This window comes from Pinus tabuliformis, chromosome 9 (genome assembly GCF_031772625.1).
Source record: "Pinus tabuliformis cultivar Carrire ecotype Pingquan chromosome 9, CPIR1, whole genome shotgun sequence".
NCBI lineage: Eukaryota > Viridiplantae > Streptophyta > Pinopsida > Pinales > Pinaceae > Pinus > Pinus tabuliformis.
The window spans coordinates 1,960,330,802-1,960,357,898 of record NC_142307.1 but is presented as its reverse complement, the minus strand read 5'-3'; positions in this window follow the sequence as shown (position 1 = coordinate 1,960,357,898).

The window sequence follows — 27,097 nt, the reverse complement described above, 5'->3', positions numbered from 1 at the left end:
GCTGTCAATGTACCATAGACTTTCTTGACCTTCTGCATAAAAGGCTATCCCACATCTTTCTGGTTGCGGTTCCTTTATTCTCCATGTTCTGACATTTGAGGTTTGTTCCTTCTAAGTTGTCTTCCAGAACCTACTCCTGCATTCAGAGTCTTCATGACCAAAGTTATTACAAATAGAGCATTCAACTTCATTTTCAAGAACCAAAAAGTTGTTATAAGTCCTTTTCATGGTTCCAGTCATACTTCTTTGCTTTTGAGCTTCTCTAGTCATGATTGTCTTGTAGGCAACACATTGAGCTGCTTTGTGACCGAAGTTATGGCAAGAAAAGCATTGGCCATTAAAGAAATTTCTCCGATAATCAGATCTATCATCCAACCGATTGTAGATTCTATTGACATCCATTCTTGGGGAAAATTGGGAAGATTTTACCTATGGCTGATTGTAGCTTCTGTTTGTCCTTAAGGCCGCTTGTCCCCGAACTTCTTGATAGTCTTTATTTGTTCTTGAGGTAAACTGTCCCTGATTCACTTGATGACTTTTATTTGGTCTTTGTTCGCTCCTCCTTGCTGCATCAAGATAACTTTTAGAGGTAGAAGATTGAGATGTTTCTCCATTATATCCCAGACCTGTCTTGATCAGAGGAGAATGCTGCACATTGATAATCTCATCCAAGGTTTCAGATCCTTTAACAAATTTAAGATTAATTGCTTTTGTTTTCTCAATCTCCTTTCTAAGACAAACAATCTCACATTCCAATTTTTCAAGATGTTTTTCCTTTTCTGCCAGTTGACATTGTAGAGAATCAATAATAACACTTTTCTCTTCTAAGAAAACTTTGAGATCATTCATTTCTTCATAAAAGCCTTCTACATCTATAGCATCCATGTAATCATCATCTTCAAAAGCCATTAAAAGTTTATATCTGTAACCTTGTTCATCTTCGTCACTATTTGAAAGACCATCACTATCTTCATGAGTGTAATAGCTTTTCTTCTTTTCATTCTGTTTCTTGTTCCATTTAACAGGTTCCTTTCCCTTGTCATTCTTATCTTTGTGAGGACATTTGGCAGCATAATGACCTACTCTTCCACAAGCAAAGCATTTAAAAGGTAACTTACCTCTGAACCTTCCAGAACCCCTTTGAAGATTTCTGACAAAATTTGATTCTTCTTCTTCATCTTCTGGCGCGTGACTTGCTTCATAATAATCTTCTTTGCCCGAAGCCTTGAAAGCAGCTTCTCTTCTGTCTGATGGACCTCCTTTTCTCATTTCATAAGCAGTTAGAATTCCGTGAAGCTGAGACATAGTAAGAATTCGTAGATTTTCCTTTTCTTCTATTGCAGAAACTTTAGATTCAAATTTGGGGGACAATTATCTTAGAACCTTTTCAACCACAATAGCCTCTCTTATTTCTTCACCCAAGTTTTTCATGCAATTAACAATCTCATCTACCCTAAGGAAATAGTTAGCCACACTTTCATCATTATACATTCTGAGAGTCTCATACTTAATCCTGAGAGTTTGAAGTTTAGCACGCTTTACCTGTTCGTCTCCTTCATAGCTCGTGACAATTTTGTCCCATATTTCTTTTGCGGATTTATAGTGCATTACCTTCATGAATTCCGATTGGGATATACATCCTAGAAGGGTACTGACTGCTTTTGCATTTGTTTCATACTTGTTTTTCTCGCCTGCATCTGTAGGAGTAGCTGAAGGAAAAGCGTAGCCTGCCTCTACAATGTCCCAAACTTCTGTACCAAGAGATTGCAAATAGGCAGTAACTCTTACCTTCTAATAATTGAAGTTTGTCCCATCAAAAACCGGTGGCCTGATTGATGCTTCTCTCTCGTAGTTGCTCATGATGAACGATCTACCTTCAAGCGATCAAGCTTCTCTGAAGGACCTGCTCTGATACCAATTGTTGGAAATAATACTGAGAGGGGGGGTGAATCAGTATTATCAGAAAAACTTTTTCATTTTATGCTCAGACACATATACGCTACTTCAGTTAAGTGAAATAGCGTGTACATGCTACTGTGTCTAAAGAAACCAGCGTATAACAAGAAAACTTATGATTCAGTAGCTTATCTTCAGTAAATGCATCAGGACATTATTAACCATGATAGTAAAGCAGGTGCAGTATAACAGAACAGATCATCACACAGAAAACACACACATGAACACCATGATATAAGGTGGAAACCCAATGTGGGTGAAAACCACCTGCTGCAAGTCGTCTCTATCTTTCTTTAATATGAAACTTCAGTTTACAATCTTTTGTACTGGTGTAGCCTTATACCAGTACGCAGGCTACAACCTGCTGAAGGCTTCAACCTTCTCTCGTTCTCCAAACTTCCTTGGAAGGGAGCTCCAACCCCCTTTGCTCTTGTACTAGCTAAGATACTAGTACGTAGGTGCTGGCCTACAATCTTCTTTCCTTCAGGTACCACTTTTCATACATTTTCAGACTGGATATTCCTGAAGCACAACATTACAATCTGAAGACCACAATTCATTCAATTTTCACAACAGATCATTGAAGCACAAAATAACCAATACTAGCATCATCAATCTTTGAATCACTGAACCACTGAAACCCTGTCAACACCAGTCACCAGAACACAGAGCAGACTACAGAACTCTGCAATAGCAGTCAGACCCAACTGCAACCAAAAATCAAACTTCAGAGATATACGCTACTTTAATGAGAGAAACTCGCGTATACACGCGCTTTTACCAACGACAACCTGTGTACAGATCTAAAAATAAATTCTCTTAACTTGCAGCTGTACCAGACATCAGTTAGACCCAAAACATAACATTGCGTCAGTATGAAGATCTAGAAATACGTATAATCAACCATATCATAATAGTGCATTTCAAACCATTAGATCCCGATCTGTCCTTAGATCTAGACTTCCATCAACCGATGTGATCTCCCCTTAGCTTAGATCAAGAAACCCAGAACCTGCCTACTGGATCTAATACTTCATCAGATATTCAAGACTTTTCAGATACATTTGCCTAATGATCTTCTTCTCCTTATATAGCCTTAGGCCTTGCTCAATACCACGGGCCAAAACCATAGAAATCCAATACCATCAACTTCAAAACTAGGGATCAACACGTCCGTCGAGACACCATGGTCCAAAACCATAGGCACAACTTCCAAGGAATAACCGCCACGGACCAAAGATAAGTTTTCCACATACACGCTCTTTTACTGAAGCCAACCTGCGTGTACACGCGACTTGGTATATAGCGAACCTGCGTATACGCGACTTGGTATATAGTGAACCTGCTTGTATACGCGACTTGGTATATAGTGAACCAGCGTGTATATATTTTCTCTTCATACTTGTAGTCTGATCATCAATTCCTTGCTGCTATCCTTCTGCACTATGATTTGTCATCAGTGTGATTTTCCATCAAGGACAACACTTGTCTCATAATGCCAACAAGAATAACTGCTGCAAATTCTTCCGTGGCCTTTGGGATGCTATCGGTGCTTGGCCGATAAAAAATGATGCTTAAATCTTCAAAAAATGCTGCGAAATGGAGGAGAAATGCATGCTAATAGATTGCTGAGGCAAAACCATGCGTTTGGATGTATTATGGGCATGAAGCGATTTCAAAATAGCCAAGGAAAGCATCGTTCCTTTGCAGTTGTGGCGGGCGGGAGCGCTGTATAAACAAAACTTTAACAAATGCCCCTTTCCTTATAACGCGCGAATGCTTAAAAAACATGAATTTTCATTGAAAATTGGCACTGCCGCAACCTTGTGAATTCTATTAAATCATGGCCGTTGGATCGCGAGAAGGCAGATCCAACGACTGGCGCTAAATCGGCGATCGGCGGATCGGCGGATCCCAAACCATAATGCCTCCGATGAGCGATGAACCCCGCGGACCCGAAATGCATTATAGGCTCCCTTTTGATTTATATCGGGTCCGGCCCATCGGCGAACTCTTATCGGTGGATTTGAATGAAAATGGGTCATCGGACCCGAAATCCCTTTCAACTGCTCTTTATAATTTATCGGATCCGGATATGGGGCGCACAGTACCAATCTTTGCGGACCCGAAATGCTTATAGGCTCTTTCTTTATGGAGATCGGGTCCGGCCCATCGGCGAGCCCAACTCGGCGGATTTTAATAAAAATGATAAGCGGACCCGAAACCCATTCAAACTGCATTTATATACCATTTCGGCTCCGGCCCGTCGGGAGCCTTCTTTTCGCTGCACTAGGGGCCCTTACGGACCCGAAAACTTTATAAGCCGCGCCTTATATCTTTTCGGCTCCGCCCAGTCGGAGCCATATATAGGAATGAAGCGATAAAACATTAGCCATTGATCTGGGGCCCAAATGGATGGCTGAGATTTGGTCGGCGTTTCGCTGTCGGAGCAAGCTGGGGGCGGGACATTATATACATATGACTGCCGATGCGATATCGCAATCGGCGATCGGCAGACCATTTGTCGGGCTTATATACATTGTTTGCAACTATGCGATACGTCGATCGGCGAAATCGCAATCGGCCTTTATTGATTGGACTCCCAAATATGCATTGTGTTAACACACGACTCCCCTCTCGACTGCGATATCGCATCGGAGGGGGTCCAAATAGAACTCTTTTACAATCGGAGCAAGGCCCAAGGTAAGTGATGCGGGCTTTTATGACCGGAGGCAGAATTTTTGATGTTTTGAAGGGATTTCAAGGCATCGGAAGGGGTGCGAAAGCCCAAAAAGGGATTTTTCATGCCTTGGAAGGATTCCAAAGGCACCTGGGAGGATTTTTATGTGTTTTGAGAGGGGTTTAATGGCCTTTAAAAGGGTTTGTGCCTTGGAAAAGGTAGAAACAAGGCCAAAAGATGGTTTTTTATACATATGAAGGGAATTTATGCTTTGTGAAGGAATCAAAAAGCACTAGAGGGGTTTTATAGAGTGATGAAGGGCTTTATGCATCGGAAGGAGTCCGAAATGCATCTAGAAGATGGTTAGAGGAGGACAGTGTGGGTTCTTGCTGAGTTTCTGATAAACTTAGCAATTCTCGAGGATGTATATGGTTATCTTTCAACCAGGGAGAGGGGATAAGTATATAGGGGAGTAATATACATAGCTTTAGTAGGGGAAGGGGAAATATATAGGGAGCTACATAGTAAAGTTAATAGTTAATATGACAATGATGAGAAAAAGCGCTAAGTATGATGTCTTAGGCTATCAAATGGGGGAAATCACTGATAGAAGAAGTGTGAACATTCCTTGAGTGAAGCAGATCTTCACCAAGGCAAATGATATGGAGAATGATGAAACTAAGAGGTATCAAGCAGATCTTGACCTCTTTAGGGGAAGTTAGTGAGTGACTTGGGGAAAAAGGAAGAAGGGAGGAGTTAGACATGCCTCGCTTGAAGTCCTCCAACTGAAAAACTGCCTCAAACAAAAAAATGGATTGCTTATCAAAATTGGAACACAACAGTGGCAGTGAGACTAGCACACTCTCATGGACACTTCTTTGGCCATCTGTAGCAAATATGGAGCATTGCAGCATGCATAGTACGACATATTTGGCATGTAAAAATGTCGATCATGAAAGATGATTAACCTGATGCAGCAGGAGGCTAACAGGTGGAATGTGGAAGTCCATCATGGGTTTGGATTTTGCATCATTAATGAAAGGGTATTTATCCTTATATTTCTATGATAATTTTTATGGATTATATGTGGTTTATATGACTGTAATTTCATGAGTATTTCTGTTTCTATTATGTTGGCTATGTATATGTTTTATGACAACAAGCATGTGTGGCTTTCATCACATGTTTACTTTTAATTGAATGGTAAATGTATCTATGACCTAATGGATGGAATGGTAGTTGATGTGTTGAGGCATCAATAGTTCTTAGTGATTATTAGCTAAGTATGATACCCCTATGCTCATAAATGTTAATTATACCTGTAGATTACACATTTGCAATATGTTTGATGAAATGTCTGTCATGGCTAGCAGGGGTCCAGTTAAGGTATTGAATAAGTATTTGATTTAGTACTGTCATTTCCATGTAATTTTGCTGATTTGAAGAGATGGTTCAGTTTTGGGCAGTGACCTAGGACATGGGCCTAAAAAAGTGGCTCAAATCCCAGATTCGTTGGCATAGCGTGACAATTTTGGTTTCTGGTCGCTGGCAGGCAAGGTTGAGAGAGAGAATTTGGGTTTCTGGTCACCCTCATGGCTATATCATGAGAGTGAATGAGGCTTAAGTCATCCAAAAGTTCAGTGGGACCCCAAAGCAAGATGTTTGAAGCATTGGATTGCTTCCCGAGGGTCCTGTAGCTGATGATTACTGTTTTTATGGTGTGTTTCCATTGATTCCACTTCCTTAACATGACTTAGGAGGTCGAATCATATCATAGTGGCCTATCGTCACATGTTTACCTGAGCTGGGTAGTTGCTTGGGTAGATGTGGTAGGAGGGGGTTACAGGCTATGTGTTGGTCATGCATTCATGTCAATTGCATATGTGTTCCTTATGCTTGTAGTCCATATGCTTGTTGCATTTGCATGGTGTTGATCATGGTTGTAGTGATGTCACAATGTGAAGGTTTATGATGTTATTGTTGGGATGCTTTAGTCATGAATGCATGTCAGTTGTAAATGCATTTTTTATGCAAGTCAGTGTCCATATGTTATTATGCATGCATTGTCATGGTTATAGTTATGCATGTATAGTAGGTCAAACATGCATTTTGAGGTCATTGTATGCATTTTAGGTCATCATGATGATATTGGTATGTTGTGATGCTAATGCGTTGTCTGAGATGGAGCAGGAGATGAAGATCATCAAAGTGAACTTGCAGCATTGGGCCTCGAGGAAAGAGCATGTCATCATATAGGTTTGTATGTGGGGCATGCATGTATGCAGGTTAAGGATTATTATACGAATTATGGTTATGTGTATGAATTTCATTCTATTAATGTTATGGTTACATACATGATAGATGCTAGTTGATTAGTGTAGTAATGTGCACATATGTCAAATAATTATGAATAATAGTGTTACACAACATTTTGTCACTATCCCTGTACTCCCTGTCCATGATCCTGGAGGACCTCTGCAGTGAACCCGACATGTTTTCCCATCATGAAGAAACTCCCAGTATGTCCCTCTTCATGAGTATAATAATTCCCCTTTGCATCATTTCCAAAGAATCTTCCCTTTATCCCAGTTTACAAGATTGGTGCTACTAACCAATTTCTTCCTCGCGCCGATTTGCAGAGATTAAAACTAGCCCTAGCACCTACAAAGCGACTGAACCCTTTTCTAGTCATGCCGATCCTCTTTTGGCAAGTTTTTTAAATATGGTGTCGAAGCTTCTAGCTTTAGAAGCTTTGTAACAGAAATCTGGTAGATGGTTGGGCTGGATGGAGCCGAGGAAGTAAGTTTGGGCTCCTTTCCCCTATTATGATGGAACAAACTCAAGAGATAAGACCTTCTCCCATGATGAGAGGAACCATCTCCCATCCATCCAAGCTATATAAACCTCTCTTTTCCCAAGCTAAATTATTTTTGGAGTGAGTTTGAATGATCATCAAGACATCTATAGCTTGTAGCTTTTTAGTGTATGTTTGGGGAGAATAGTGTGTTTTGGTTTGATTTGAGACTAGAGGGAAGAGGCCTTAAAACTTTCATTGTTGGGGATGTCCATGAAGTGCTAGCAGAAGTGTGGGAACCCAGATACACTGAAGGAGACCAACAACGTCAAGGCACCGATTGTAATCTCTTTCTGATTTATATAAATACAACTATTGCTTGATTTTCTACATGAAGTGTTATTTTACATCCTTATGGCTTAATGTTACTTGACCTATTAAGTAGGCTGAATACAATATGGTATGCTATCACGTTTGTTGTTTTTGTTTGTTTGCTTGTTTTAGGTATTCGAAAGAAGGAAACAGAAGATAGTTGGTGTGAGGAAGCAGGATCATCACCAAGTGGAATATCGTTCTAAGAGGTAGGCCCTCTTATTTGATTCTAGCTTAAGGAGATTTTCCATAGATTGTCTATTTGTGGCTAGACCCGCTCTCTTGGGCTAGGGGAATCGTCTATTTCCACATCGAGAATTTACCCACACCACAAATTGGCGACGACTCTACTGGGGAGCCAATCCTTCTGTTTGATTGATTGGAATTTTATGGTTTTGTGTGAACTTTTCTAGTATCACCATTTCCCTTTAGTGTTCTCTTCTTTTCCCGATTTACTGCTTTGAGCCTGAAATTTATAGTGGCAAGTGTGGTTTTAGCCTTTGAAAATTTTTTTTTTTTTTCTTGAATCCTTGGTTAGCACGTTTATTTTTCTGATAGTCGCGCCAATCAACGGGAGTTTCTCAAAAATAGTCGTGCCAACCCCCTTTCTGGCGCTTGTTGTCAGTTAGGCAGTCGTGCCGATTCCTGTAGGTGAAGATCATGGTTTGCACTAGATCATAGCCATTGTGTCTTGCCCTTCTAATTTCTGTCTCTCAGCTTGTTTTGAATGTGTTCTCTCTGACTGGACAACTCTTTTAGCTTGGTTTGTATGCTTGTTTGATTTACATTTTCTTCACTTGGTTTCTTGAGTTCTTGGATGGTTCGTAACCCTAGGGCATCTAGGTCGTCATCCATTCACTTGTTTGTGTGCTCAGCAAGTCAAGTCAATAGTCAAAGTTGCTCTTTGCATTTCATTTGTTAGTCCTTTTGTTGCTTTGATTTCCATTTAACAAGTTTGAAAAGTTTCGTTTGTTGTTTGAGCGTCTCTTTTCGAGCATAAATCACATTGCTCATCTTGTTATTGGTTGAGTTTTTTCTTCACTGGTTTGAAAGGAATTCTCTTTTGTGCTTTGCATTTGCTTGTGATTGATTGTATTGGAAATGTTTAATTGAAATGTAATGTGTTGGTGAAAGATTCATTCCGTCATTTCATTGAAAAATACATAATTCTAGTTTGATGAATCAATATGTTACATTAGTTAGCATCATTGAAGACTAGAGTTACGTCATCATTTGCATTGGAAAAGAAATGAATTCTCTTTACTAGTGAAGGGACTACTTGAAGTGCATTTGATAAGAAAGTTAGGAATTGGAAAGAGTTTTTCATCATTTTGTTTTCAAAAGTGAAATAGTGAAAAGGTCATTTTTCTTTTGATTGCTTGTTTTGTTGCATTTGAGTGCATTTTCTACTCTCGTTAGTATAGACAATGCATCAAATTGAAAGGGTCTTGTCTCATTTAGCTGCATATAGGTGCTTTTCGAGTCATAATGGTAAGGCCTGAAACCGAGACATAATTTCAAGATAAACTCTAAAATGTATTCAATTAACCTAAGGCACATTTGAAACCTAACTATCACATTTTAGAAGGTCTAGGATAGAGATGTGTTCCGACGTCTTTAAACCTAGTAGTTGTCATTCACTTCGGCACTAGAAAACGCTAGTACAGACTTGTGCTCCCCGTACCATCGGGTCTATAAAGAGATACCCAACTAGGTTGCGATCCTTTATCCATAGGAAGCCAAGTTTTTTGCCTTGTAAATGTGATACAACGAACACAACATTTAAGGAGATTGCTTGCCCGTACTTCTTAGTTCGTTGGGAGGTATTCTACAGCTCATGGTTACCTGGTAATCCTTTTTACCTAGATCATCCTGGGTAGTCATTATGATCTTTTTGACTCCCTAAATATAAAAGATCACCCGACCACTTGTCCTTTTGAGCTCGTTTCAAACTGAAAGTGATAGAGTCACCTTTGCTTCTTTCTCGACTCGTAAAACATGAAAGAGCACCAGTTTGTTTTTGTGTCTTAAATTTTTTTTGTTTCCCATGATCTTATAACACACCTGTTAGTCTTTTTAGACCACTTCATGAGTATACCTTTAAATATGTTTTAAAGCCTTGAAATCAATCTCTCTTCTGGTTATTTGAGACAAAATCATCATGGTTGAACCAACTGGTTTGCCTAGTTCCTTTTCCTCTCCTCTATCTGAAAGATTGTCTGAGGAGCCTTTTCCTAAATTACCACAGTCACTTAAGGACCAAGGTGTTCAGCTTGGAATTGTTTTGAGTATTCAACCTTTTTCATCTCATCCTCCCCCTTCAGATACTGAGTCACTTTCTAACATTGGCCTAGAATCTCTAGATAATCCTATCTAGACTCTCGAGAGTCCTCCGAATTCTGAAGATTAGCTTAGACTAGTTGTTTATCCTCTGAATCCTTTTTTTGATCCTGTTGTGATATCACCTCAGCGTCCGTACAATGTGTACGATCATCCAGGTATTCCTTTGGAATTATCCCCTCAAAAATATTCGGTAGTCTGTCGTTGTCTATTTTCACCCATGGAATCAGAGGGCGTAATCCCAGTCTCCTCTCTGGGTCACTCGGAGGTTTCCACTCCATGCACGGTTGAGGAATAGGAATATCCTTTCCCTCCTGAAGGTTTCCCTTACATGGGAAGCATTCAGACCAATGTTCATCCTGAGTTATCGTGTAATTACCTGACTTTAGCTCAATTGGTTTCAGGTATGCCTACTGCCTCATCACTATATCACAATCCTGTTTGGGCATCTGACATTATGCCTACTGTAGTGTTGTTTTAATCAACCTTAATTGACTCAGATTGCAACATTAATTGTCAACCTAGGGTAGGTCTTGCTGTTTCAATGGAGTTTGCACTATCTATGCCAGTACACTCCAACCAAGCATAAGAAAATGCATAAAAACTGTAAAAGATTTCGTTGATATAGATTGCTAAATCAAACCATGCATGTAGATACAAAAAAAAAACTCTACAAAATTAAATCACAACTCGCAACTATTGAAGTAAAGGCACGCCACACAAGAACTAACATCTATTCCAGCTAGTTACTATTACTCTGTTGTTTAACTCTGTGTAACAACATAAGATAAATAGAAACAACAGCGAATGCAATCCACAATTTGTACAACAACAATGAGAAACCATAAATCAATGAACTAAACTGAAATGTACACTACCTAATCACTGCAATCCCTGCCAAAGAGGAGGGCCCTTCCTCCTCAGCAGGGTGCAAGAAGAACACAAAAAGTGATTAACGAATTAGTTGGAAAGTAACAACATCACCGTGCCAATTGATATTGAATAAGTTCAAGATTACAGAAACAGAGTAACGGTAATCTTCTATATGCAGTTTGCTAATACATAAAAAGTTGAGTCTTTTATAATTGTTACAACCCAAAAATTAGAAAGCAAATCAGTCATGAGAATCTCTCGATTCTCATGCTGATAAAAATAAAGAAATTACACCTTATTACTAAATAAATATACATCAGCTGCAACTGCTTGAGTCTTACTGCTTCAAAAATAAACAATCCTACTGCCGATAGTTGTTATGTGGAATAGTACCCACATTTCCAGCTTCGGTGCAACAACATTGAGCAAATGGTGGTTCGGGATGACGCAACATAACTGACGACATCACTACTAATGTGATGGTGGATCCACATGAGGTGTAACAGCATCCAGTGTGTAACAACAACCTGTAACAAAATCCAATGTGTAACAACAACAACCTGTAACAACACCTAGTATATAACAGGAGTCTGTAACATCACTCAGGGTGTAACAGCGAACCGTTCTACCCTTTCCTGTAGTTAATCCTTGCTGCCTGTCTACTTCATAGCTTCACTTGCATGAGCCAACACCTGAAAAAGATGAACTTCCTAGAGTACTCCTTCAATGCTCCCCCAGTTAGCCACAAAAAGGAATAAAGCCTCATATTATTCGGTAAAATACAACAAAGAAACATGACATTAAAATGGATTAAAAAGGTAAGAAAACAAAGAGTTTGGCCATATAAGGGCATAATCTTGGAGGACAGAAAGGTCAAAATAGGGGAAAGAATGTGCAAAAAATAGGTTAAAAACCACACCCAACATCTCCCTCCAACTGAAGCAACTACATGTCCCCATGCAAAATCTCAGTTCCTTCTACTGTGCAAATCTGTGAAATTGTAGGCACTAGCAGTATCATCACATGGAGCTCTGAATCTTTGATTGGCCATTAACTCACGTGGCCAAGATTCCTCTTCATAATCACATAACCGATAATCAGGATGATACTCCTCCAATGGCAACTAGATCAAAGGGAATTTGAACCTGAGGCCAATCCAGAACACCCCCAGTGTCAACACAATCTTAGCATATTTTGACACCTGTGTAATAATAGCCACAAAGTTATTATACTCAAATGGGTCTCCTTCCTACAATTCTACACTATAGGCCTCAGTGCACTTGAGGCATCTGACTAGCGCTTGGCTCCTCATGTTTGCAAACAAGTTGGGGTAGATCCTCATGATTCTCCTTCTGTAAATGGACGATTGATATCTGATTTTTGGATCGCTAAGGAACCATCTGAACTCTCGCCGGAGTTCGTAATCCATTCCTAGTTCAGCCCTGACCCATAATGCTATCTTTTCTTCATTGGTCTCTATTGTTTTCTTAGCTAGTTGCCACTCAATCTGATTCCTCATAAATGAGAGGAATGCCTGCAACTGCAAGTCTCCCATGAAAGAAATGACACTCGCCACCATCCTTGTGCTCACATGTTCGCACATCATATTGTGCAAGAACAGCTTGCACAACAAATTCTGATCATCAAAATCACAGGAACGAAAAATTTCCAAAAAGGTGCAGGTTAAAGAACCCATATAGGACCTGTTCTCACAAACTGCCCTTAACTGGAATAAGTAGTAACGTTCCCACATGAACATAGGGTATGACGGGGATGACCGCCTGCATGCTAGTAGGTTTAGAGCAAGGTCATGGAGTTTGGTCTTATCAAATGTCAGGTCAGAGACCTCCCTATGTAGCCGGTGCAGATGTTCATCCTTTTTCTTCATGATTTCTTTATGCCTCCATGCCTCCTCTTCTCTTTCCCATTCTTCTTCTAACCACTTTTCTCTCAAGGAATCCATCATTCTCTTATGCATCTTGAGTGGAATCACTCCCTCCTATAGAGAGAGTGCCAGCTGCTTCCAGTTTTGCAGCTCTGCCAATAACAACAATTTCTTAGAACGCCATCCTTCAACAGGACTCGACATTCCCCCGCATGCATCATCAATTAAAGGTGTAGCATCCTCTTGAGGGCAAAACTGTCCCACCTCGGCTACTGGTTCTTGTGTAACAACAACTTCGTAATGGGTTTTATCACAATTTCCTTATTTTCTTGGTCAACTTCCATTTTTACTGTTGGTTCTTGTGTGGAAGCAGTAATATTCACAAGCTTCTGTTCATCATTTTCCTTCGGACCAACTTCGGTCTCTGCACCTGGTTCTTGTGTAACAACAACAGTGACCATTGGCTCATGGATATTATCTTTCTCTTCCTCCTCTTGGCTGGTTTCCTCCTCTACTTTTGTTCCTGGTGAAACAACAGTGTTAGCTAAGGGTTCCTATGTATCCATTACTTGATCACTCCCTGTGGATTGTGATGTCTCGGTTGCTGGTTCTTGTGTATCAACAACGTCCTCGATAGGTTCTGGTGTAACAACTTCCCAGTTTTCAGTTTGAATCCCCCTCGAGGTAGTGTCTGTTTCTGCAAAATTTGAATCCGGCTTCCACCAACTTCTCAGCACAGGCTACGCATAGAGTGCTCGGGATTTCTCCCCTTCTGGCCCTGTCCACGGCCTCTGCCAAAGTATCCAACCCTGGGGCTCTTGGCTCTGCCTTTCCTACTGCTAGCTGTTCCCTCAATTCTTTAATTTCTTTTTCTAAAATTTCAATTTTCGATAGTAAAGACTGGGTTTCACTCTTACCAGGTGAAGGAGGCTATTCTGGCTAAGCTTTCTCCTCATCCTTCTGCTCCACTGCTTCTTTGTCCTTTCTCGACATCGATGGGGACTCTGGGTGCCCACTAACCCTTATTCTCTGCTTTTGCCTTCTATCGCCAATCATTTTATCAACCGAATTCTTACTGACCCTCACTGTCAAGGACTGGGGTTGCTCCTTTGTCACTTCTGTAGTTTCCCCAGTCATCTCTGTTTGCCTTCTGCGAGTGGTCTTGGGCCTTTTCCACATGAATTCTTCCCAATTCTTGCCCTGTCGGCTCAAGGCATCTAGCACAATGAGTTTAATAAGGCCATGGTTCGTAACACACGTTTCTGGATGTGCAACCATTTTCACAGCCATAGCCATGTGTCTAATATTGCCCAGCAAGAAATAAGGAAGGTTGATCAGCTACTGATGGCGGAGATGGTTCAGCAATGGGAAATGGTAATTAAACACAATTGTTGCCCTTCCCTCACAAGTAATGTACTTAATGAGGAAGAGAGAAACATCCGCCCATGGCTGGGGGAGTGACAACCTATCAATTCCCCTGCCTTTCTTAACCAATGACTCGCTTTCGTGAAGAAAATCCCTTTTAGTGAGGGGTCATTAACCTTCATAGTAAACCATCTCTTCCCTTCTGTTGGTAATCTTGTTACTCTGGCGATAACTTCTTCCGTGATCTCCAATTTCAATCCCCTAACTTCCATCTGATTTCTTTCCAGGTTCTTTGCGAATTCCATGCCCACACCATTGTTTGATCCTTTCAATATCGGAAGAATTCGAACTAGCCTGCATCTTTGAAAACTTGACATGCTTTAGGGCAACCTTCCAGGGCTTCTGTAGACCCTGGCTCGTGCCATATTACTGCTCCTCCCATTGCCTATGCAATTCAGTGCGATTTCACTTGCTTATCCTTCCCTCTGACACACACTCTAGCTGTTTCAACCTGTACTACTATCTTCCTCCTCTCCAAACACTTTGAATGGGGATTCAGTGCTTCCAGCAGGGGTAAATGATAGGGTGGCAGGGTAGCGCAGGTGAAGATTTTGTATTAAGATTTGGGATGCATGGTTCATATTGCTCAATGAATTTTTCCTTAATGGTGAGTCATGGGGAGGTCTCGTCAATAGTGCCCTTACCTGTTTTGGTATGATTTGACATTAAATAACGATAACTACCAGGTCACATGCCTTAATTGCTAGATATTTCAAATAATTACAAATCATGCAATGGTCATGTCACAATGTGATTCATTCCCCCCTCCCAGCTTAATTATGATAGCCGTCCTCGACCATCAATAGTCATGTTAAGTTGCCATAATTACAAAATAAAACAAATTCAATATTACCTTTTTGATGACGTACTTGGGTGACGTGGGATGAAGTAATGGGCGACGCGACGTCAAATCATCCTCGGGCAACGAGACGTGTGAACTTAAATCTGATGACGAGGCTCATGGTGATGTTTTTTCTGTTTATTACAATAGAATATCTCGTTTTATTCCTGAAAAGTCATCGGCTGTTACAGGTGTAACAGCCAAGACGAATGATATATATTAATTTAATTTCTTCAAAAAGATAAAGAACAAAAGATCATGTAACAACACTTATCGCATGATATACTTTGGAATAACAAATGCTGTTACAGAGGGTGTAATAGCCACCACTAGGTGGTTTTCAATTGCTACAAAAGTGTCTGTCTGCACCTAAGAAAGGTTTTCACAACCAGATTGTTGTTATTATTATTTTTTATCTTTTTTGGACGATGTAACATCTGCCACTAGGTGGTTTTCAGCTGTTACACTTATTGGAAAAATTAAAAATTTTGCAACACAGAGGGGCTTTCCCCTGTTCCCGTAGTCTCTAGATCCGAATTTGTGACAATGTTGACAAATGAATCCTTCGAGGTAGGTTTGTGATACAACCAAAGACAGTGCCCGTTTTCAAGTAATGATGTCCTTGCACTGTCAATCATTACCAAATTTACAATCCCATTGTCAAAGACTGGATCTACCTCATAAGGACTTAGCCATCTGGTGCAGAGCTTACCCTTGAATTCTTTAAACCTTGAGTCATATAAGAGAGCCCAATCTCCTTTCTGGAACTGCTTCTTCTTTATAAATTTGTCATGCCACTTAGCTCTCTGCTGCTAGATAATCTCTGTTTGTTGGATAGCAGCCAACCGTTTCTCCTCCAATTCATTGAGCTGGTTCAATCTCTGCCTTTTTGCTATAGCTAAATCCAAATTGACCTGCAATGTTGTCCTTAAGTGTTTTGATTTCAAATTCAATGGGGAATAAAGGGTTTTTTCCATACACAAGTTCATATGGTGAGAATCCAGTGGTGTTCCTCCATGTAGTCCTATATGCCCATAACACTTCTGGAAGTTTGTCAGCCCAATTTCTTCGATGATTGGCCACATTCTTCGTAAGTATTCCGTTAATGAATTTATTAGTGCTTTCTACCTGGCCATTCGCCTGTGGATGGTAAGGCGTTGTGATTCCATGATGGATGTTATATTTTTCGACCAACTCTCAGACCTTATGAGATGTGAACTACGGTCCTCCATCTATGACTATCTCTTTGGGGTATCCCAAACCAGACGAAGGTGTCTTCAAATAGAAAGTCTGAGATAGCCTGCTCCATGGATCTAGTTAATGCCTTCACCTCGACCCATTTTGTGACATAGTCGATACAGACCAAGATATAGGATCTCTGTTTAGATGAAGGATTGATTGGTCCTACAAAATCTAGAGCCCACTTCTCAAAAGGTTCTATGATGATCTGGGGTTGTAACGACATCTCATCTGATTGCAGTGGTTGGCCCATCCTTTGACAACTATCACATCCCTTCACAAACTTCTTGGCATCCTAAAATATTGTCGGCCAGTAGTACCCTGTTGAAAGGAATTTGTATCCTGTCCGTTTGTCTGCGAAGTGTCCTCCGCAAGGTTCCTCATGGCAGGCTTTGAGGATATCAAATATCTCGTCCTCTCTAACACAACGTCTAATTTGGAAATCAGGTCCAATGTGATAGAGGTTCCCATCTATCCAGGTAAATGTCGCACTTTTTTGTATGAATTTATTTTTCTCCTTGGAGGATAATACTGGGGAAACTTCCCTACAACAAGATAATTGGCTATATCTGCATACTAAGGTGAGTAAGTAGAAATAGTAAAAAAATATTCATTAGGGAAAGAATCTTCAGTAGGCGTGCAACTATCATCAATAGTTAGCCTAGAAAGAAAGTCAGTTACTACATTGTGTTTTCCAGGCTTATATACAATAGTGATATCAAATTCTTGTAACAATAATAACCAACGTGTAATCCTACCATTTGTAATTGGCTCATTCATTAAAAAACGAATAGCAGAATCGTCAGTGTGTACAAGTACTTGATATCCAATGTAATGCTGGAATTTATTGATGGCGTGCACAACTGCTAAGAAATCCTTCTTGGTCACTTTGTAGTTGAGCTCAACTGGAGTTAGATTTTTACTTATGTGGTAAATAGTGTAAGGTTTCTTATCCTCCAGTTGGCCCAAAACAACACCTACAATAATATCCGATGCTTTCGTAGCTATGTGAAATGGTAGTTCCCAATTAGGTCCTCGCAAGATCGGAGCTGCTGATACGCAACATTTCAGCTTTAAGAAGGCCTACTCACACTTCCATGTCCACAAGAAATCAACATCCTTCATGAGCAAGGAAAATAATGGTGATGCAATTCTTGAAATTTTTTCTATAAATCTTTTGTAATACCTTGCATGCCCCAAGAAACTATGTACCTCTTTCTGCATTTTGGGTGTTGGAATTCTTAGAATTTACCTCTATTTTTGTAAGGTCTACCTTGATTCCGTCAATAGAAATGTAATGTCCAAGCATGATCCCTTCAATGATCATCATGTGACATTTGTTAGTGCTCAAGGCAACATTAGTCTGTATACATCGCTCTAGCACTTTTTCCAGATTGACTAATGCTGTTTCAAAAGAATCTCCATAAGGTGTGAAATCATCCATGAAAATTTCCAGACAGTGATTAAATATGTCAGAAAAAATTCCCAGTATCACCCTTTGAAAAGTTGCTGGCACATTACAGAGCCCAAAAGATAGCACTCTGTATACATAGGTTCCCCAAGCACAAGTAAAGGTCATTTTATCCTGGTCTTCCGGGGCAATCTGTATCTGATTGTAGCCACTAAATCCATCCAAAAATGAAAATTACTTCTTTCCAGAGAGAGTATCAAGGACCTGATCTATAAATGGTAATGGAAAATGGTCCTTCTGAGTGGCCTTGTTGAGTTCTCTATAATCAACACAGACTCTCCACTTGCCATTCTTTTTAGGAATGATGACAAGCGGTGACACCCACTGACTGTCAGATATTGGATAAATAAAATTAGCACTCTTGTGTTTCTGTAGTTCTTCTTTCACCACTTCCTTTAGTGCAGGGTTCATGCGGCGCTATGGCTGTCTGACTGGTTTGCAACCATCCTTCAAATAAATACAGTGAGTGCAGAGGCTAGGGTGGATCCATTTCATATCCATATAATCCCATGCAAATGCCTTTTTATACTTTTGTAACAGCTGTAACAGTCGTTGATTTTGTTCAATAGTCAAATTGGGATTAACATTCAAATTTTTTCCAGATTCAATCTCAATTGGCTTGCTAGTAGTATTTGTAGTAGTTCTCATTTGGTCAAAATCTATATCTTCCACCTCTTCCTCCTCATTTTCATTTTTAACAGAAGAAATAGAAAGTGAATTACTAATAAAACCATTAATAACATCATCTTTTGTCTCATCTTTGAAATACTAGGCTTTCCCCAGAGTGAGGAGTGGTAGGGAAATATCTGACTCAAGATCAAACTCATCCCACCAAGGGTTGTACACATCCACATTTGGTTTTGGAGGATAAAGATTAAGGTTATAGGTTGCCTAGCCATCAGAGATCACCATGGATCCTGTCTTGCAGCCTATGAATGCATCTACAGTGGCCAGCCAAGGTCTCCCTAAGATCAAAGGATTGCCCCCCAAATTAGATTTGGGCTGTAGGATAAGGAAATCAGCTGGGTATCTCCAGGAAGCTATCGTAATAACTACACCTTCTAACATCCCCTTGGGTTTAACACAAGACCTATCTGTCAGTTCCAACATAGTAGGAGTGTGTCTGAGTCCCTGTAGCCCGAGAGCGATAAAGAGATATTTCGTCATTACATTAATGGAAACCCCAAGATCAATCAGTGCATTGGCTATGGGCTAATCATTAATGTATATGGTGACTGTGGGATTTCCTGGATCATGGTACTTAGTAAGGAGAGGCTGAGGAGACATTAATTCAGATAAATTTCCCATCACATGTATTGTGGCAAGGTCTTTAGGCTTCCTCCCAGGCTTCTTAATGCACAAATATCTCACTGTCCTGGCATAGATGGGTACTTCGTTAAGGGCTTACAACAAAAGAATTCGTACATACAAATTTTACAACTCCCTAAGGAAATCAGATTCAGGTTGTGAAGTCATCCTAGGTTTGGCCAGTCTCTAAGGGTACGGGGGGTCCCACGTAACAACAGTTGAATCTGCTGTTATAGGTGTATCAACCTTCCCTGAATTAGCTATTACAGATGTAACAGTTCTTCGCGGGTCGACTGTTACAGATGTAACAACTTCCTCTGTATAAGCTATTGTAAACGCAGTAGCCACCTCAGAGCCTCAGGCTTCTCCTCTGGATGGTTCAGAGTTCTCCTCTGTAATGACAGTGGAGTCACTAGGGTTAATTATCATGCCCGATTGAAATTGTATTTCATTAAGTTCCATGGGGGTAATAAATTAGGCCTGGAAGGTTGTAGGAGCCTCTATGCCCCGAGCTGCTTTATTGTTTGGGTTTGGGCTAGGTTGCACAGGTAGTTGGTGGAGGAGAAGGAGCTTGGAAAGGAGGTAACTGCAGCTATTGTTGCATGGGTGGTGCAAGAAGAGCTGAATTCTGGGCATTTCCTCTCCAGTTCTGGTTCCAAGGGTATGGTTGGGATTGAGGATATTGAACAGGAGGAGATGGAGACCATTAGTTCCAGGGTGAAGGGAATTGAGCTGAAGGAGGGGCAAAATATTGCCATGGATATGGTTGGTTATTATATGCATTGTTCCATGAATTGAAAGAGGAAAAGTCTTGAGACATACCTAGAGGTTGTGGTTTCCATGGCCTCCTTGGTGCAATGAAGTAAGAGGACTGCACTTATTCTCTTGATTCCCTGAGTACTGCCTTTAGTCTAGGAAGCTCCGGACACTTCTCTTTCGAATGCTCCAGCTCGTAGATGTTACACAAGCTGATGCTATTCAATTCACATTCCCTGTGAGGATGTTTCTTCCGACAAGTCAGACAGAACATGACCAGGGGTGTATTAACTTCTACTTGTGTCTTTTTGATCTATGCTTTTGTTATCTAGGCCAAGAGAGTACTGAGGATATTGATCTTGAAATATTCAAACAAATTTCCGATCTCTGCTCTAGTTACTCCTCCGCCTGTAGATTTTTGTATGTGAACAAAGGCATCCCGAATTGTACTTCTTCCTTTAGATGATCCTCGAGAGCATCGTAGGCAGAGCTTTATAATTTCAGCGAATGACTCTTGTGATATATCCCCTTTTCCTAATAGGTTCAGGGTGTCAAGGCAGTCATCCCTCATCCCTCTGATGAATATAGTCTTCAAGATTTCTGGGTCTAAATCATTGTGTTTAGACCTCTGCAGATTGTAGTGGAACCGTTCCACATAATCTTCTAGGCTTTCTTCCTCCTTCAGTGTCATTCTAAATATCTCTTCCCTTAAGTTCCTGGTCTTACAATAGTCCTAGTAATTTGACAAGAACATCTCCTTCCTAGCATTCCACGTTGAAATGGAAGTGGGACGTAATCCCATGAACCATCTCAAGGCTGCTCCTTTTAAGGTAGCAGGAAATAGCTTTAGCTTCTGAGCATCTGCTGTATAATCATAAATTCTACATAGGACATCAAACTCAAACATAAATGTATCTGGATCTTCCATAGTCATCCCCTGAAAGGATGGTAAAGATGATAGAGGAATGTTTCTCATAGGAGCTTCACCTCCGATATTCCCGATTGGGAACTCAAAGGTGGTGGTAGTGGTGTCTGTTTTAGCATTGTTATCATTGTTGTCTCCCATGATGAATTCTTCTAACCCTTCCTATAGCAGACGTTCTTCGAGCTGTGTTTGTGATGGCCCTGTAGATGTGATTAATGCCTCAGATACCACTGGGGTTGGTTGTTTCACCGCACTACCTATATCTGGATATTGATAAATCAACAGGTGGCTTTCCACCTCAGGTGTCTGATGTTCCCCCTCAGTTTCCCCTTGACCCTCGGTCCTCAAATTTTGGCTACTAACTTCCCCTTCTTTCTCATAAATCAAATCCTTGATCTTGGGGGTATGAGTGCTAGCCTTAGAATGATACAGTCCCGAGATGGAGGGATTGGAGGTTTCTGCTTTTGCTATGGGAGTAACAACCTTTTGTGGCCCTATTTTCCTTGCATTCCTTTGAGAGCTGGACTATTCTTTTTCCACCTTGGAGATTAATTCTTGGATAAATGTCTTCCTTCCCAAATCTTCACCCTTTGTTTCCTTTTTACGACTCGTCGTTCCTGTGACTTATTAGAGTGGGGGTGATTTCAGTGTCTCTATAAGTCCTACAAATTCACAGATGGACCCTATGTGTATTAAATCACACTCTAAGTGTCTCAGTCTTTGACAGTGGTGAGCCTGCCCAGGTATGTTATAGAGATGCCCAGGTTCTTACCTCTCGTCTTACCGCCCAGCGACTGAAGTGTTGAAGACACACTAATCAAAGCATAAAAAGGTCCTAAGTGTCCTAGTGATCACAATGGTGATCCCACCCAGGTATGCTAGAGCGATGTGCAGGTTCTTACCTCTCGTCTTACCACCTAGCAACTGTGGACTAGGAGAACTTCTATGTCAAACAAGCAACTTGGCTGACTGTATCGTCAACTTGCCATCCCCGAAAACGGCGCCAAAATTTAGTGTTGTTTTAATCAACCTTAATTGACTCAGACTGCAACATTAATTGTCAACCCAGGGTAGGTATTGTTGTTTCAATGGAGTTCGCACTGTTTGTGCCGATACACTCCAGCCAAGCATAAGAAAATGCAGAAAAACTATAAAAGATGTCGCTGATCTAGATTGCTGAATCAAACCATGTGTGTAGTTACAAAAAAAACACTCTACATAATTAAATCACAACTCGTAGCTATTGAAGTAAAGGCGCGCCACACAAGAAATAACATCTATTCCAGCTGGTTGCTATTACTCTCTTGTTTAACTCTGTGTAATAGATAAGATAAATAGAAACAATAACGAATGTAGTCCACGATTTGTACAACAACAACGAGAAACCATAAATCAATGAACTAAACTAAAATGTACTCTACCTAATCACTGCAATCCCTGCCAAAGAGGATGGCCCTTCCTCCTCAACAGGGCACAGAAGAACACAAAAAGTGATTAACAAATCAGTTGGAAAGTAACAACATCACCATGCCAATTGATATTGAATAAGTTCAGGATTACAGAAACAAAGTAATGGTACTCTTCTATATGTTGTCTACTAATACATAAAAAGTCGAGTCTTTTATAATTATTACAACCCAAAAATTAGAAAGAAGATCAGTCATGAGAATCTCTCGATTCTCATGCTGATAAAAAATAAAGAAGTTACAACTTATTACTAAATAAATATACATCGGTTGCAACTGCTCAAGTCTTGTTGCTTCAAAAATAAACAATCCTACTGTCGACAACTATTATGTGGAATAGTACCCACATTTCCAGCTTCGGTGCAACAACATTGAGCAAATGGTGGTTCGGGATGACGCGACATAACTAACGACAACACTGTTGATGTGACGGCGGATCCACGTGAGGTGTAACAACATCCAATGTGTAACAACAACCTGTAACAACATCCAATGTGTAACAAAAATCTGTAACAACAACAACCTGTAATAGCAGCAACACGTAACAACGCCTAGTATATAGCAACGGTCTGTAACAACACTCAGGGTGGAATAGCGAACCGTTCTACCCTTTCCTGCAGTTAATCCTTGTTGCTTGTCTGCTTCATAGCTTCATTCGTGCGAGCCAACACCTGAAAAAGATGAACTTCCTAGAATACTCCTTCAATGCCCTCCCAGTTAGCCACAAAAAGGAATAAAACCTCGTATTATTCGGTGAAAAACAACAAAGTAACATGACAATAAAATGGATTAAAAAGGTAATAAAACAAAGAGTTTGGTCATATAAGGGCACAAGCTTGGAGTATAGAAAGGTCAAAACAGGGGAAAGAATGTGCAAAAAATAAGTAAAAAACCACACCCAACACCTACAACAAGTCTATTCATTCAGAACCAGACCTCCCAATAGACGGTGATTTCTGCAGTTACTTCAGTCTCGGTGCAACCCACCATTCCAAATCCTCTTGTTTTGTCAATCCAAGTAACCCGTCCAGTTCAATCGACGATCTTGAGTCACGTCACTGTCAGTTCTTCGATCCCTTCAGTAAGTGGACAGGCTGTGCCACCACCAGGGGGGAAAAATTTGAATGTTTCTATGATGTCTGATACAACCAATGTGAGTGGTTCACAAGCTCACATGGTTGGAATGAACCAACCCTCTTCGGGTGCCATTCTAAACCCTGTTGGTCCTGCTGGATCAAGCAATGTCCAGTACCAATAACCGAACCCTGTTTGTTTGTCTAGGTCAAGTAACATTCAGTACCAGCAGCCTAATATGGCTCAGGTTTAGTACCAACCTCCTTATGTCCCATATGGTTCATAAGCGAAGGTTAATCTGCCCTACATCCCTCAGACTAGACCTTATGTCCAGCCTGGTCCGTCTACCGTGCCTGGTTGGTATATAGTTCAAGAACTTTCATGGTATCATTCTGAGAACTGTTCAAGTACCTTTGCAGCAGCAAGGACAACTCCTGCAGCAACAATAGAAACCTTTGGTGCAACAAGGGCCATCCATGCAGCAGTAATGGCAACCTTCGTTGCAGCAAGGGCCATCGATGTAGGAGCAAGGGAAACCTTCGTTGCTGTAAGGGCCATCCATGCAGAAACAACGCCAAGTGATGCCGCAACAAGGACAACTACAACAACCGCAGGGGAAACCCTCGCAACAGTTGCAACAAACCATGCAGCCGCAAATGCAGTATCCTCCTAGCCTTTGCCTTCACAAGGTCAACCTATGTAGCCGTAGGGACAACCTTTATAGCCGCAAGGTCAGCCATTGCAGCAACAAGGTCAACCTAGGCAGCAACAACCCTTATATTCATATCAACAGGGTCAACCCTTGCAAGGGCAAGGCTAGAGTCAAGTCCTGCAACAACAGGCGCAAAATCCTTATGGCCAAAGGCAATAGGTTTAGCCTCCTTTTGTCCGAGGACAACAAGTCCAAAATCCTTGTGTCCAAGGGAAGCAAGTGCATAATCCTTATGTCCAAGGGTAGCAGGTCCAAAACCCTTTTTTCCAGGGGCAGTATGTCCAAAACCCTTATGCTCAGGGACATCAGGTGCAAAAGCCATATATCCAAGGCCAACAGGCTCAACAACTTTTAAACTTGTATGTTTCTTATCAACAACCTCTGGCTGGATAGTTTCGAGGCTTTCAAGGTCAGAATCCTCCCTACGGGCAAGGTAACCTACAGTGGGGGCAAAATCAAATGCCATATGGACAAAATCCTCCATTATGGGGACAAGATCCTTACCACCAGGGATGGGCCCCACCGGTTGGGCCCCCTTATTGACCTCAAATTCCTTTCAATATCAAATTGCCATTCTTGGCTACACTGGAATTGCCATATGTGTCTAGACTCACGAATGACCTAATTCTTCATTTTCCATATTCGCCTCCAATTTTGTCCAAGATTCTGAGCGATTGTCCAAATTTTGAAGGAATAGCGAAAGAGGATCCTCAAGCCCATGTGATGACATATCACCTCTAGTTATCCTCGAAATCTTACGTTGATGATTCCATTCGTCTTTGACTTTTCCAACGAAATCTTACAGGTGCTGCAACCAAATGGTATATCGAGTTACCTCAAAATACCTATCATGACTTTAACACTCTCGCCATGGCCTTTCTCACACCTTTCTAGCTGCTAGTTCTCTATGAAATGGCACCCATCTGCTAACATCACTCAAGCAAGACACTGCAACCCACATCTTCGATCACATCCATGAATGGAGATGTAGGCACCGTCTGATTAAGTTTGAGATTGCTGATCAATTGTTGAACGAGTGGTTCACCAAATCATTTGTCAACAATTTTTTGAGGACATTGCTATGGGTGGATGTGTCACTGAGGAACAAGCCATTGTGCATGCCCATTATCCAGACCTCGTCTATTCACAGTCCGACACGTTATATGATGTGTTAGCCGATGCGCACAGACCATCATCTTATCTGACGACATCTAAGTCTCTGGCTACACCTCCTGTTGATTGAGTCATTGGTTCAGTGACTCAGCCCCCTGCAAAATCTTCTTCCAAACAGAAGTCAGTCTCCAACACTTCCCCCAATGATTCCTCTAGCAATTCACCTAGCCCTGGTAAAACCTCGGAGGTTCAGGCTGTCCAGTCTACTGTAGCGGATAAATCCTCTAAAGGTAAGAAGAAAGGAAAAGGCAAGGGTAAAGCCAATGCCCCAAAATAGGGTACTCCTAAGTCATTTGCTGGTGATGCTTCCTAATGGAAGCCCAACTATTCATGCCTCATTTGTGAGGAGGATCACTATACTAAGGATTGTCTCAAATGGTCCGAAGTTAGTTGTTTTCTCAAAGGGACCCCTGCTGTTTTGAAAGATCCTTTTCCATCCCAATTAGACTCAAATGGTAGACCAGCCTCAGTCATCTGGTTCCTCCGGTTCACAAGTGTTCATGATGAGTACCCCAATTAACGTGGCTACCAGTTCAAAAGATTATCAAACTCTTACCCTGATAGCAGGCAAAGAAAAAGAAGGCACCCCTTCTTCTTCTGCCTCGTCCAGTTCTAGTCCTCTCCATATAGAGTGACCTAATCTTGATTCTGCCATTCGACCACCTTCTCGAGGTGTGCTACGAAAGTCCTTGTACAATCCCAATGCTCGAGTCACTCAACATTATAACATTGTTGAGGATTTGGCTAAAGTGCCATCAACTATGTCTACTTTCAAGGTCCTTCAAATCTGTCCTTCTCAACGGAAATTGTTAATGTCAGTTATTGGGGGCATTGATCCAGCTGACTCTAATCTCATCTATTTTGACCTGGAAAACCATGTTCCATGTTTACCTCATCAGATTTCCTTTCTTATTTAGGTGATCATAAATGAGAAAACCATTCATAAGATCGTCATTGATGAAGGTGCTTCTACCTGCATCATGTCTATCGCTTGTTGGAAGGAAATTGGTTCTCCTACTCTAAACCAGTCCCCTAGCACTTTGGAAGTTTTTGACGGATTCTATTTGCGACCATTCGGTGTCCTTCCCAACCTTACCATTACCTTGGAAGGTAAGATAGTACACGTCAAAGTAGAGATCGTTGACGCTAATATTAACTACAATCTTCTACTCAGACAGAGTTCGACCTATGATCCAAATTAGATCCTAAAAACTCTCTAAGTTTTCATGATTGTTTCAAATTATGCTAAAAGATTCAAGTCCTCGAAAAGATTGAAGCTATAAGAAGGAATCCTCATAACAATTGCAGTTGTGGCCAGAATGGAGCAACGAGGACCCTCAGGTGAGCGCGCAGACCGTTGGCACATGGTAAATCACAATGGCACAAAACTGGCAAAACTGGAGGCTAATTCGGGAAACATAGGTGGATTGTGATACGTGATTAGTACTAGCACTAATTATGTATTGCAGGGTGTCCTCCTCAGTGAAGGAAAGCCCCGAAGCGCCCGGACCCGAAATTGCTATAAAATTTGGGAAAAGTAACTGTTTTGGTTCCGTAGTGCGGGATTCCCCAAATCAATAGGATATCAGAAGGCTTCGAGGCGGTAAGCAGTTTTGACTGAGTCTCGCCTGATGCCACACATAGAGTGATACGCGTCTGATGGATGAGAGAGAAAACCACCCGCATCGGATGGGTAAACATCATGCAACTGGTCCGCCCGATATGAAGGACAACCATAGATTTAGGGGGCCTAAATCAACAGCGGAGATGTGTCCCGATGACTAACCGGATTTGACAAGTCGAAAAG